Source organism: Diuraphis noxia, unplaced genomic scaffold (assembly GCF_037042655.1).
Source record: "Diuraphis noxia isolate RWA-SAM2 unplaced genomic scaffold, SU_Dnox_SAM2 contig0017, whole genome shotgun sequence".
Classification (NCBI taxonomy): Eukaryota; Metazoa; Arthropoda; class Insecta; order Hemiptera; family Aphididae; genus Diuraphis; species Diuraphis noxia.
Genome location: NW_028301727.1, coordinates 47,501 through 57,500, shown reverse-complemented (window position 1 = coordinate 57,500; position 10,000 = coordinate 47,501). Strand labels below are relative to the sequence as shown.

Below are 10,000 nucleotides of genomic sequence, written 5' to 3'. Positions count from 1 at the left end.
ACCCCCCGGCGGCTTCTTCGAGTTCATTCCGGTCGCCCGGACGAGACAAAAGAGCCCCGAACACTAGGGAGCGGTTCCGCGTCGGGTTCCGGAATACGGACCGGATTCCCTCTCGCCCCATGGGCGATTCGAAAACGCCTTCGCCCGTGGTACGAGGATCTCTCCCCGGGCTTAGGATCGACTGACTCTTGGACAACGGCTGTTCACAAGAAACCCTTCTCCACGGCAGCCCCCGAGGGCCCCTCTCGAGTATTTGCTACTACCACCAAGATCTGCACCGACGGCGGCTCCAGGCGGTCTCGCGACCTGCCCTTCGACGCACACCGCCGCGCCATCCTACTCGTCGGGGCTTGCCGGGACCGGCCGCCGCGAGCGACGACCGGCCCCACTGTGCCGCCGACGGCCGAGTATAGGCACGACGCTCCAGCGCCATCCATTTTCAGAGCTAGTTGCTTCGGCAGGTGAGTTGTTACACACTCCTTAGCGGATTCCGACTTCCATGGCCACCGTCCTGCTGTCATCAGCAACCAACGCCTTTCATGGTCTCTGAATACGCGTCGATTTCGGCGCCTTAACTCGGCGTTCGGTTCATCCCGCAGCGCCAGTTCTGCTTACCAAAAATGGCCCACTAAGCGCCTAGGGTTCCGTCGCCGGCTTCGCACGCGGTTCACGCGGTGTACCAGGTAAAGCCGGCGATCTCACCCATTTATAGTTTGAGAATAGGTTGAGGTCGTTTCGGCCCCAATGTCCTCTAATCATTCGCTTTACCGTATGAGACATCCTCCGTGTTACGAGCGGGTTGTTACCGCGCCGTACAGCGCGGAGTCCCACCGGCGTCCGTACGCCCGCGAACGGGCGGGACACATCGGCGCCAGCTATCCTGAGGGAAACTTCGGATGGAACCAGCTACTAGATGGTTCGATTAGTCTTTCGCCCCTATACCCAGCTCAGACGATCGATTTGCACGTCAGAATCGCTGCGGACCTCCATCAGGGTTTCCCCTGACTTCATCCTGGCCAGGCATAGTTCACCATCTTTCGGGTACCAACGTGTGCGCTAAGGGTGCGCCCCCGGACGGCCGGAGCCGACCTGGCGGAGACGCCCCCGGACTGCGGACCAGCGCGACTTTGAACGCCGGTGGGTTCGGTCGCTAGGCCATCGTCCGCACCGTAAACGGTTCACTTTCATTGCGCCAAACGTGGTTTTTCGTGAGATCACCGTTGACTCGCGCACACGTTAGACTCCTTGGTCCGTGTTTCAAGACGGGTCGGAAAGTAGCCCGAAACTCGTCGCCGACCGACGGGACCCCGCCTGCGACGGGGCCGCGTCGACGGTTCATGCCGTCGGGCGAGCCGACCAGGAGCACCGGGGTTCGGCGCGAACGGTCACGCCGAGGCGCGACCGCCGCGACGAACCGCCACCCGGGCCCTTCGGCCGGCGCCCAACGAGTCGCGACGTCCGCTGACCGAGCGAAAGATCCGGCCGGCGGTGAGACCACCGACCGTGAATTCGCCCGGCGGGGACTCGCGGGCTCTGTCCGTTTACACCCGAACGGTTTCACGTTCTTATGAACTCTCTCTTCAAAGTTCTTTTCAACTTTCCCTCACGGTACTTGTCCACTATCGGTCTCGTGGCCGTATTTAGCCTTAGATGGAGTTTACCACCCGCTTCGGGCTGCACTCTCAAGCAACCCGACTCGAAGGCGCGGTCCGATCCCGGAACGCTGTGACGGCCTCTACTGGCCTGGCACCATCTGCGGGCCATGGCCCCGTTCAAGGGAGACTTGGACCGTCACGTGCGCCCCGGCAACGAGGCCGGCCCGTACGCCACAACTCCCATACGTGCCGCGACACAAAAGTGCGCGGCGGGATTCGGCGATGGGCTTTTCCCTGTTCGCTCGCCGCTACTGGGGGAATCACGGTTGTTTTCTTTTCCTCCGCTTATTAATATGCTTAAATCCGGCGGGTAGTCCCGCCTGATCTGAGGTCGGAACAAGTGTGTGGTACGTGTGGTGGTGGTAACTGGTGCGCGGGTCCGCGCTCCGTCCGCGCGGCGACGGTCCGCGTCCGCTTCTCGGTTGCCGGAGAGGTGGCGTCTCGAGGACGACTCTCAGCCGACCCGGCCGCGCTCTCGCGCGGCGGGCGGACGGGGACGTGCCGTTCGACGGCGCGAGAACCCGTGACTGTTTGCCGTCACAACTTGGGCGGACGACCGGGGGCAGCCGCGAGCGGTAGCCCGCGTTTTCCCCGGTCGAGCAGCCAAATTCGCGCGGGCGCGGCGTGCGGCCGACGGGCGCGCGGGCGCCGGTCCCCGTGAGGACCGGACGCGGCGCGCGCGCTCCGCCGGACGCCTGCCGTGCCGGCGCATCGGTCTGGCCGAGTATCCGGTATACGACCCTCAGACAGGCGTGGCCCGGGACCCGCGGGTCACCGAGGCCGCAATGTGCGTTCGACTGGTCGATGTTCGTATAACCTGCGGATTACACGACGACGCGCAGATAGCTGCGGTCTTCATCGATCCACGAGCCAAGTGATCCGCCGTTCGGGGTCGGGTGTTTGTTTTTTTTTTTTTTCGTTTACACAATCGTCTTCCGACGACGGTAACCATCTTTCGGTCGACTCTCGGTCGGGGGTCGCGGCGCGCGGGCGGTCGGCGGACGACAACCGTGCGCGGTTGTCGCGCGCGAGCGCACGCGGCCACGGGGTCGGATTAGGCGCGCGCGAGACCGGCAAGCGAGTCGCCGGCGCCGCGGGCCCGTCTCTAATGATCCTTCCGCAGGTTCACCTACGGAAACCTTGTTACGACTTTTACTTCCTCTAAACGGCCGAGTTCGGTCATCTTCCCGGTCGCGCGACGACCCAGCCCCCGAGGGGGCCGAATAACGCGCGTCCAGTCCGAAGACCTCACTGCGGTCGTTCAATCGGTAGTAGCGACGGGCGGTGTGTACAAAGGGCAGGGACGTAATCAACGCGAGCTGATGACTCGCGCTTACTGGGAATTCCTCGTTCACGTGGAAAAATTGCAAGCCACGATCCCTAAGCACGAAGGAGGTTCAGCGGGTTACCCGGAAGCCTGTCGGCCCAGGAATGTTAACACACGCTGATTCCTTCAGTGTAGCGCGCGTGCGGCCCAGAACATCTAAGGGCATCACAGACCTGTTATCGCTCAGTCTCGTGCGGCTATTTTCGTCCGCCGCCTGTCCCTCTAAGAAGAGTTTAAGCTCCTGGGAGCCGGCGGTAGCCCTAGTAACGTATCGTGATCCGCCGGCGACGGCCGCGAACGCGGCGCGCTTCACCGCGGAGCCCAGCGCACGACTGACGCACGGCGACCGGAGGTTGCCCCCCGACCCCCGCACGCCCGCCGCACGCCGGGACGCGGATGGCGCGGCCGCGCCCGACGACCGCCGTGGACGACGGGCGAACGCGTTCGGGGATACCGGGCCGAGCCGACGGGAACGCGAACGCAGACGGCCGAAACCGCCGGCGCCGCGCCCACGCCGACCCGGGTTTACCCGCCTAGTTAGCAGGACAGAGTCTCGTTCGTTATCGGAATTAACCAGACAGATCGCTCCACCAACTAAGAACGGCCATGCACCACCACCCACCGAATCAAGAAAGAGCTCTCAATCTGTCAATCTTTCCGGTGTCCGGGCCTGGTGAGGTTTCCCGTGTTGAGTCAAATTAAGCCGCAGGCTCCACTCCTGGTGGTGCCCTTCCGTCAATTCCTTTAAGTTTCAACTTTGCAATCATACTTCCCCCGGAACCGAAAAGCTTCGGTTTCCCGGAAGCTGCCCGCCGGGTCGTTAATGAAACGCCGGCGGATCGCTAGCTGGCATCGTTTACAGTTAGAACTAGGGCGGTATCTGATCGCCTTCGAACCTCTAACTTTCGTTCTTGATCATACGAGAACGTACTTGGCAAATGCTTTCGCGTCAGTTCGTCTCGAGACGATCCAAGAATTTCACCTCTAACGTCTCGGTACGAATGCCCCCGCCCGTCTCTGTTGATCATTACCTCCGGTCCCGAAAACCGGCCCGGCGGGACGCGCGGGCGACTGGCGCCCGCGGCCCGGCGGCCCGCGCACGGAAACGCCCCGGAGGGCGGTTTCGCGCGCCCGCGAAGGGCGGAGATGCGCGGGACCGAGGTCTTGTTCCATTATTCCATGCGACCAGTATTCAGGGCCTTTTGACGAGACGGCCGTGAAGCCGCCCCGCCAGATTTGAGCCTGCTTTGAGCACTCTAATTTGTTCAAAGTAAACGTGTCGGCCCGCCGACGGCACTCGGTGAAGAGCACCGCGCAGCAAGATTGGAGTAGGCGGCCGCCGTCGTCGAACCCCGACGGCCGCGCGACGCGTGGCCGCGCGGCGCGCCGGGAGCACGAGACACGTGTCCGCCTGCCGACAATACGTCCGGCCGACGTGCCGGTAACTAACACCCCGAGACGGCTGACGAGCGCGACGGCGACCGCGCCGACGGGACACGTGGTCCCGCGGCACGGCCGGCCGCGACACGCCGGACCGCCAGGGTGGTCCGGCACCGCCCAGACACAGATCCGACTACGAGCTTTTTAACCGCAACAACTTTAATATACGCTATTGGAGCTGGAATTACCGCGGCTGCTGGCACCAGACTTGCCCTCCAATTGATCCTCGTTTAAAGGTTTTAAAGTGTTCTCATTCCGATTACGGGGCCTCGGATGAGTCCCGTATCGTTATTTTTCGTCACTACCTCCCCGTTCCGGGAGTGGGTAATTTGCGCGCCTGCTGCCTTCCTTGGATGTGGTAGCCGTTTCTCAGGCTCCCTCTCCGGAATCGAACCCTGATTCCCCGTTACCCGTTACCACCACGGTAGGCATGGAACCTACCGTCGACAGTTGATAAGGCAGACATTTGAAAGATGCGTCGCCGGTACGGAGACCGTGCGATCAGCTCGAAGTTATTCAGAGTCACCAGGTCTTTGCGCGGGCCGCGATCGGGACGCGCACGAAGCGCGCCGCGACGGGCCGGTTTTGATCTAATAAAAGCGTTCCTCCCGCGCGCGACGCCCGAGAGCGCCGCGACGGTCGGAACTCTGTCGGCATGTATTAGCTCTAGAATTACCACAGTTATCCAAGTAACTTGGGTACGATCTAAGGAACCACAACTGATTTAATGAGCCTTTCGCGGTTTCACCTTAATGCGGCTTGCACTGAGACATGCATGGCTTAATCTTTGAGACAAGCATATGACTACTGGCAGGATCAACCAGGGATCTCGGGTTTACTGCTACCGCGCCCCGCGACCGCCACGCGCGTGGCGGCCTGGGACGCGTGCGTCCGAGCGCCGGTCCGACGCCCCGCGGAAGGGGGCGGCGAGCCGACGCCGAGGGCGATCGCGTGGCCGGGACCGCTGTGGGTCACGGCCGCGCGACCGACCGCGGTTCAACAACAACAAAATGTGTGTGTGGTGTGGTCGGCACACGGAGTGCGACACGTTGACGAGACGGACCGGGTGACGGTCGACCGCCGGGTTCGGGTGACGGTGTGTGCACGGGTCCCCGGCGAGCGTACCGAGACCGGCTCTCGCCCGATTCGTAACGGCCCCCAGCCGAGATCGAGGGGGAAGCCGGGACGCGACGCGAAGTCCGCCGTCCCGTGGCTTCGCCCCGGCGACCGCCGGGCGCGGCGACGATGGCCGGCCGCGGCGGGAATGTTCTGGCGTCGAGTGTTCGTGACACGCGGAACGGTAACGGGAGTCGTCATCGGTGTGGATTGGCGCGCGCCGCGCAAACACCGGCTGGTGGACGCGCGGCGCCGGTTGAGTTTCGCCACTCGGATTGCGAGATGGGTCGGCGGCCGAAACGCGGACGCGTGTCACCTTCCGCCGGCTCTCACCGGACCGGCCACTCAACCGACGGTGTCCCGCGTACGTGGACGACCGTCAGTTGGCGGCGACCGGTGGGCGCCGCGAGGTGTACGCGCCGTCTTCGGCGTCGCCCGTGGCTTTGCTGTTGTGGTGTTCGTGATCGGCGGCCGGCCGTCGACTGCAACGCCGACGACCGAACCGCTCACAAATTTACAAAATCCCGGGTTTTTCCACCTTAATGGCGTAGCGTCGTTCGTGTAACAGTGGACGCGCGCCCGTGGACTACCGCAATCCGCGCCCGTATCGGATCCCCCCGCCCGAACACTAATACCCCCGCCACAATCGCATTTCGCCTAACGTTGTTACAAGTCGTCGACCACCGTACGCACGCCGCTTGGCGGCACGGCACGAAAAAAAGTGGCGGGACGCAAATCTAGCCGGCCGACCACCTACGACACCGACCACCGGGCGCGCGGATTGGGACAGTGATAATACATTTCGTCTAACCGACCACCCGTAATGGCGTAGCGTCGCTCGTGCAACAGTGGACGCGCGCCCGTCAACTACCGCAATCGGCGCGCGTATCGGTTCCCCCCACCCGAACACTAATACCCCCGCCGCAATCGCACAATCGAAAAATATTTAAAAATCGCATCACGTCCGTCGGACCTACTATTCCTGATAGTATTCGGTGCGCCCGACGAGATCACCTCTTTGGTTCGTCCACCGAACACCGACCGATAACGAGTTATTGGGTTTGGAAAAAATCGCGATCCAAAAACTCCGGTTTCGAAACCCCGTGCAACGTCGACGTCCGGGCAGCCCGCATGCGACCTACCCCGGCTCGACGGACCACCGTGGACGGTCGACTGGAAAATAAAACGTGTTCATCGTAAACGACGTTAGGACGCGCGTAACAGTGCTACGTAATTTTTTTTCACCCGACCACCCGACATGAACAAATCTTCTCCCGTCCCACCGACCGCGGTCTACCCGGGCAACCCCGAGCGCATTTCGTCTAACCGACCACCCGTGACGTTGTTACAAGTCGTCGACCACCGTACGCACGCCGCTTGGCGGCACGGCACGAAAAAAAATGGCGGGACGCAAATCTAGCCGGCCGCCATGCGGTCCCGAGTAGCAGTACCGGCCGACCGCCTACGACACCGACCACCGGGCGCGCGGATTGGGACAGTGATAATACATTTCGTCTAACCGACCACCCGTAATGGCGTAGCGTCGCTCGTGCAACAGTGGACGCGCGCCCGTCAACTACCGCAATCGGCGCGCGTATCGGTTCCCCCCACCCGAACACTAATACCCCCGCCACAATCGCACAATCGAAAAATATTTAAAAATCGCATCACGTCCGTCGGACCTACTATTCCTGATAGTATTCGGTGCGCCCGACGAGATCACCTCTTTGGTTCGTCCACCGAAAACCGACCGTTAACGAGTTATTGGGTTTGGAAAAAATCGCGATCCAAAAACTCCGGTTTCGAAACCCCGTGCAACGTCGACGTCCGGGCTGCCCGCATGCGACCTACCCCGGCTCGACGGACCACCGTGGACGGTCGACTGGAAAATAATACGTGTTCATCGTAAACGACGTTAGGACGCGCGTAACAGTGCTACGTAATTTTTTTTCACCCGACCACCCGACATGAACAAATCTTCTCCCGTCCCACCGACCGCGGTCTACCCGGGCAACCCCGAGCGCATTTCGTCTAACCGACCACCCGTGACGTTGTTGCAAGTCGTCGACCACCGTACGCACCCGCGTAAATCGAACGCTGCACGCCGCGTGGCTGCACGGCACGAAAAAAAATGGCGCCGCCTGCGCGGGCGGGACGCAAATCGCGTCCCGCTAGCCGGCCGCCAGGCGGTCCCGCGTAGCAGTGCGGCCGACCACCTACGACACCGACCACCGGGCGCGCGCGGATTGGGACAGTGATAATACAACATGCACACTGTCCTTATTACCATCTGGTAATTTTTTTTTCACCCGACATGAACAAATCTTCTCCCGTCCCACCGACCGCGGTCTACCCGGGCAACCCCGAGCGCATTTCGTCTAACCGACCACCCGTGACGTTGTTGCAAGTCGTCGACCACCGTACGCACCCGCGTAAATCGAACGCTGCACGCCGCGTGGCTGCACGGCACGAAAAAAAATGGCGCCGCCTGCGCGGGCGGGACGCAAATCGCGTCCCGCTAGCCGGCCGCCAGGCGGTCCCGCGTAGCAGTGCGGCCGACCACCTACGACACCGACCACCGGGCGCGCGCGGATTGGGACAGTGATAATACAACATGCACACTGTCCTTATTACCATCTGGTAATTTTTTTTTCACCCGACATGAACAAATCTTCTCCCGTCCCACCGACCGCGGTCTACCCGGGCAACCCCGAGCGCATTTCGTCTAACCGACCACCCGTGACGTTGTTGCAAGTCGTCGACCACCGTACGCACCCGCGTAAATCGAACGCTGCACGCCGCGTGGCTGCACGGCACGAAAAAAAATGGCGCCGCCTGCGCGGGCGGGACGCAAATCGCGTCCCGCTAGCCGGCCGCCAGGCGGTCCCGCGTAGCAGTGCGGCCGACCACCTACGACACCGACCACCGGGCGCGCGCGGATTGGGACAGTGATAATACAACATGCACACTGTCCTTATTACCATCTGGTAATTTTTTTTTCACCCGACATGAACAAATCTTCTCCCGTCCCACCGACCGCGGTCTACCCGGGCAACCCCGAGCGCATTTCGTCTAACCGACCACCCGTGACGTTGTTGCAAGTCGTCGACCACCGTACGCACCCGCGTAAATCGAACGCTGCACGCCGCGTGGCTGCACGGCACGAAAAAAAATGGCGCCGCCTGCGCGGGCGGGACGCAAATCGCGTCCCGCTAGCCGGCCGCCAGGCGGTCCCGCGTAGCAGTGCGGCCGACCACCTACGACACCGACCACCGGGCGCGCGCGGATTGGGACAGTGATAATACAACATGCACACTGTCCTTATTACCATCTGGTAATTTTTTTTTCACCCGACATGAACAAATCTTCTCCCGTCCCACCGACCGCGGTCTACCCGGGCAACCCCGAGCGCATTTCGTCTAACCGACCACCCGTGACGTTGTTGCAAGTCGTCGACCACCGTACGCACCCGCGTAAATCGAACGCTGCACGCCGCGTGGCTGCACGGCACGAAAAAAAATGGCGCCGCCTGCGCGGGCGGGACGCAAATCGCGTCCCGCTAGCCGGCCGCCAGGCGGTCCCGCGTAGCAGTGCGGCCGACCACCTACGACACCGACCACCGGGCGCGCGCGGATTGGGACAGTGATAATACAACATGCACACTGTCCTTATTACCATCTGGTAATTTTTTTTTCACCCGACATGAACAAATCTTCTCCCGTCCCACCGACCGCGGTCTACCCGGGCAACCCCGAGCGCATTTCGTCTAACCGACCACCCGTGACGTTGTTGCAAGTCGTCGACCACCGTACGCACCCGCGTAAATCGAACGCTGCACGCCGCGTGGCTGCACGGCACGAAAAAAAATGGCGCCGCCTGCGCGGGCGGGACGCAAATCGCGTCCCGCTAGCCGGCCGCCAGGCGGTCCCGCGTAGCAGTGCGGCCGACCACCTACGACACCGACCACCGGGCGCGCGCGGATTGGGACAGTGATAATACAACATGCACACTGTCCTTATTACCATCTGGTAATTTTTTTTTCACCCGACATGAACAAATCTTCTCCCGTCCCACCGACCGCGGTCTACCCGGGCAACCCCGAGCGCATTTCGTCTAACCGACCACCCGTGACGTTGTTGCAAGTCGTCGACCACCGTACGCACCCGCGTAAATCGAACGCTGCACGCCGCGTGGCTGCACGGCACGAAAAAAAATGGCGCCGCCTGCGCGGGCGGGACGCAAATCGCGTCCCGCTAGCCGGCCGCCAGGCGGTCCCGCGTAGCAGTGCGGCCGACCACCTACGACACCGACCACCGGGCGCGCGCGGATTGGGACAGTGATAATACAACATGCACACTGTCCTTATTACCATCTGGTAATTTTTTTTTCACCCGACATGAACAAATCTTCTCCCGTCCCACCGACCGCGGTCTACCCGGGCAACCCCGAGCGCATTTCGTCT

At 62.0% G+C, this 10,000-nt stretch overlaps 3 non-coding genes across 3 annotated transcripts in view; all 3 read right to left on the bottom strand.

The window, feature by feature from the left end:
* Nucleotides 1–1,989, bottom strand: part of LOC149053986 (large subunit ribosomal RNA) — a 4,199-nt gene extending 2,210 nt beyond the window's left edge. The window contains exon 1 of the ribosomal RNA XR_016192389.1: nucleotides 1–1,989. This exon is cut by the window's left edge and continues 2,210 nt beyond it. This is a non-coding gene — a ribosomal RNA (large subunit ribosomal RNA).
* Nucleotides 1,990–2,391: 402 nt separating this feature from the next.
* LOC149053985 (5.8S ribosomal RNA) lies at nucleotides 2,392–2,549 on the bottom strand. Its single transcript, XR_016192398.1, has one exon. It is a non-coding gene; the product is annotated as a 5.8S ribosomal RNA (ribosomal RNA).
* Nucleotides 2,550–2,761: 212 nt separating this feature from the next.
* LOC149053984 (small subunit ribosomal RNA) lies at nucleotides 2,762–5,249 on the bottom strand. Its single transcript, XR_016192380.1, has one exon. It is a non-coding gene; the product is annotated as a small subunit ribosomal RNA (ribosomal RNA).
* Nucleotides 5,250–10,000: the final 4,751 nt, after the last annotated feature.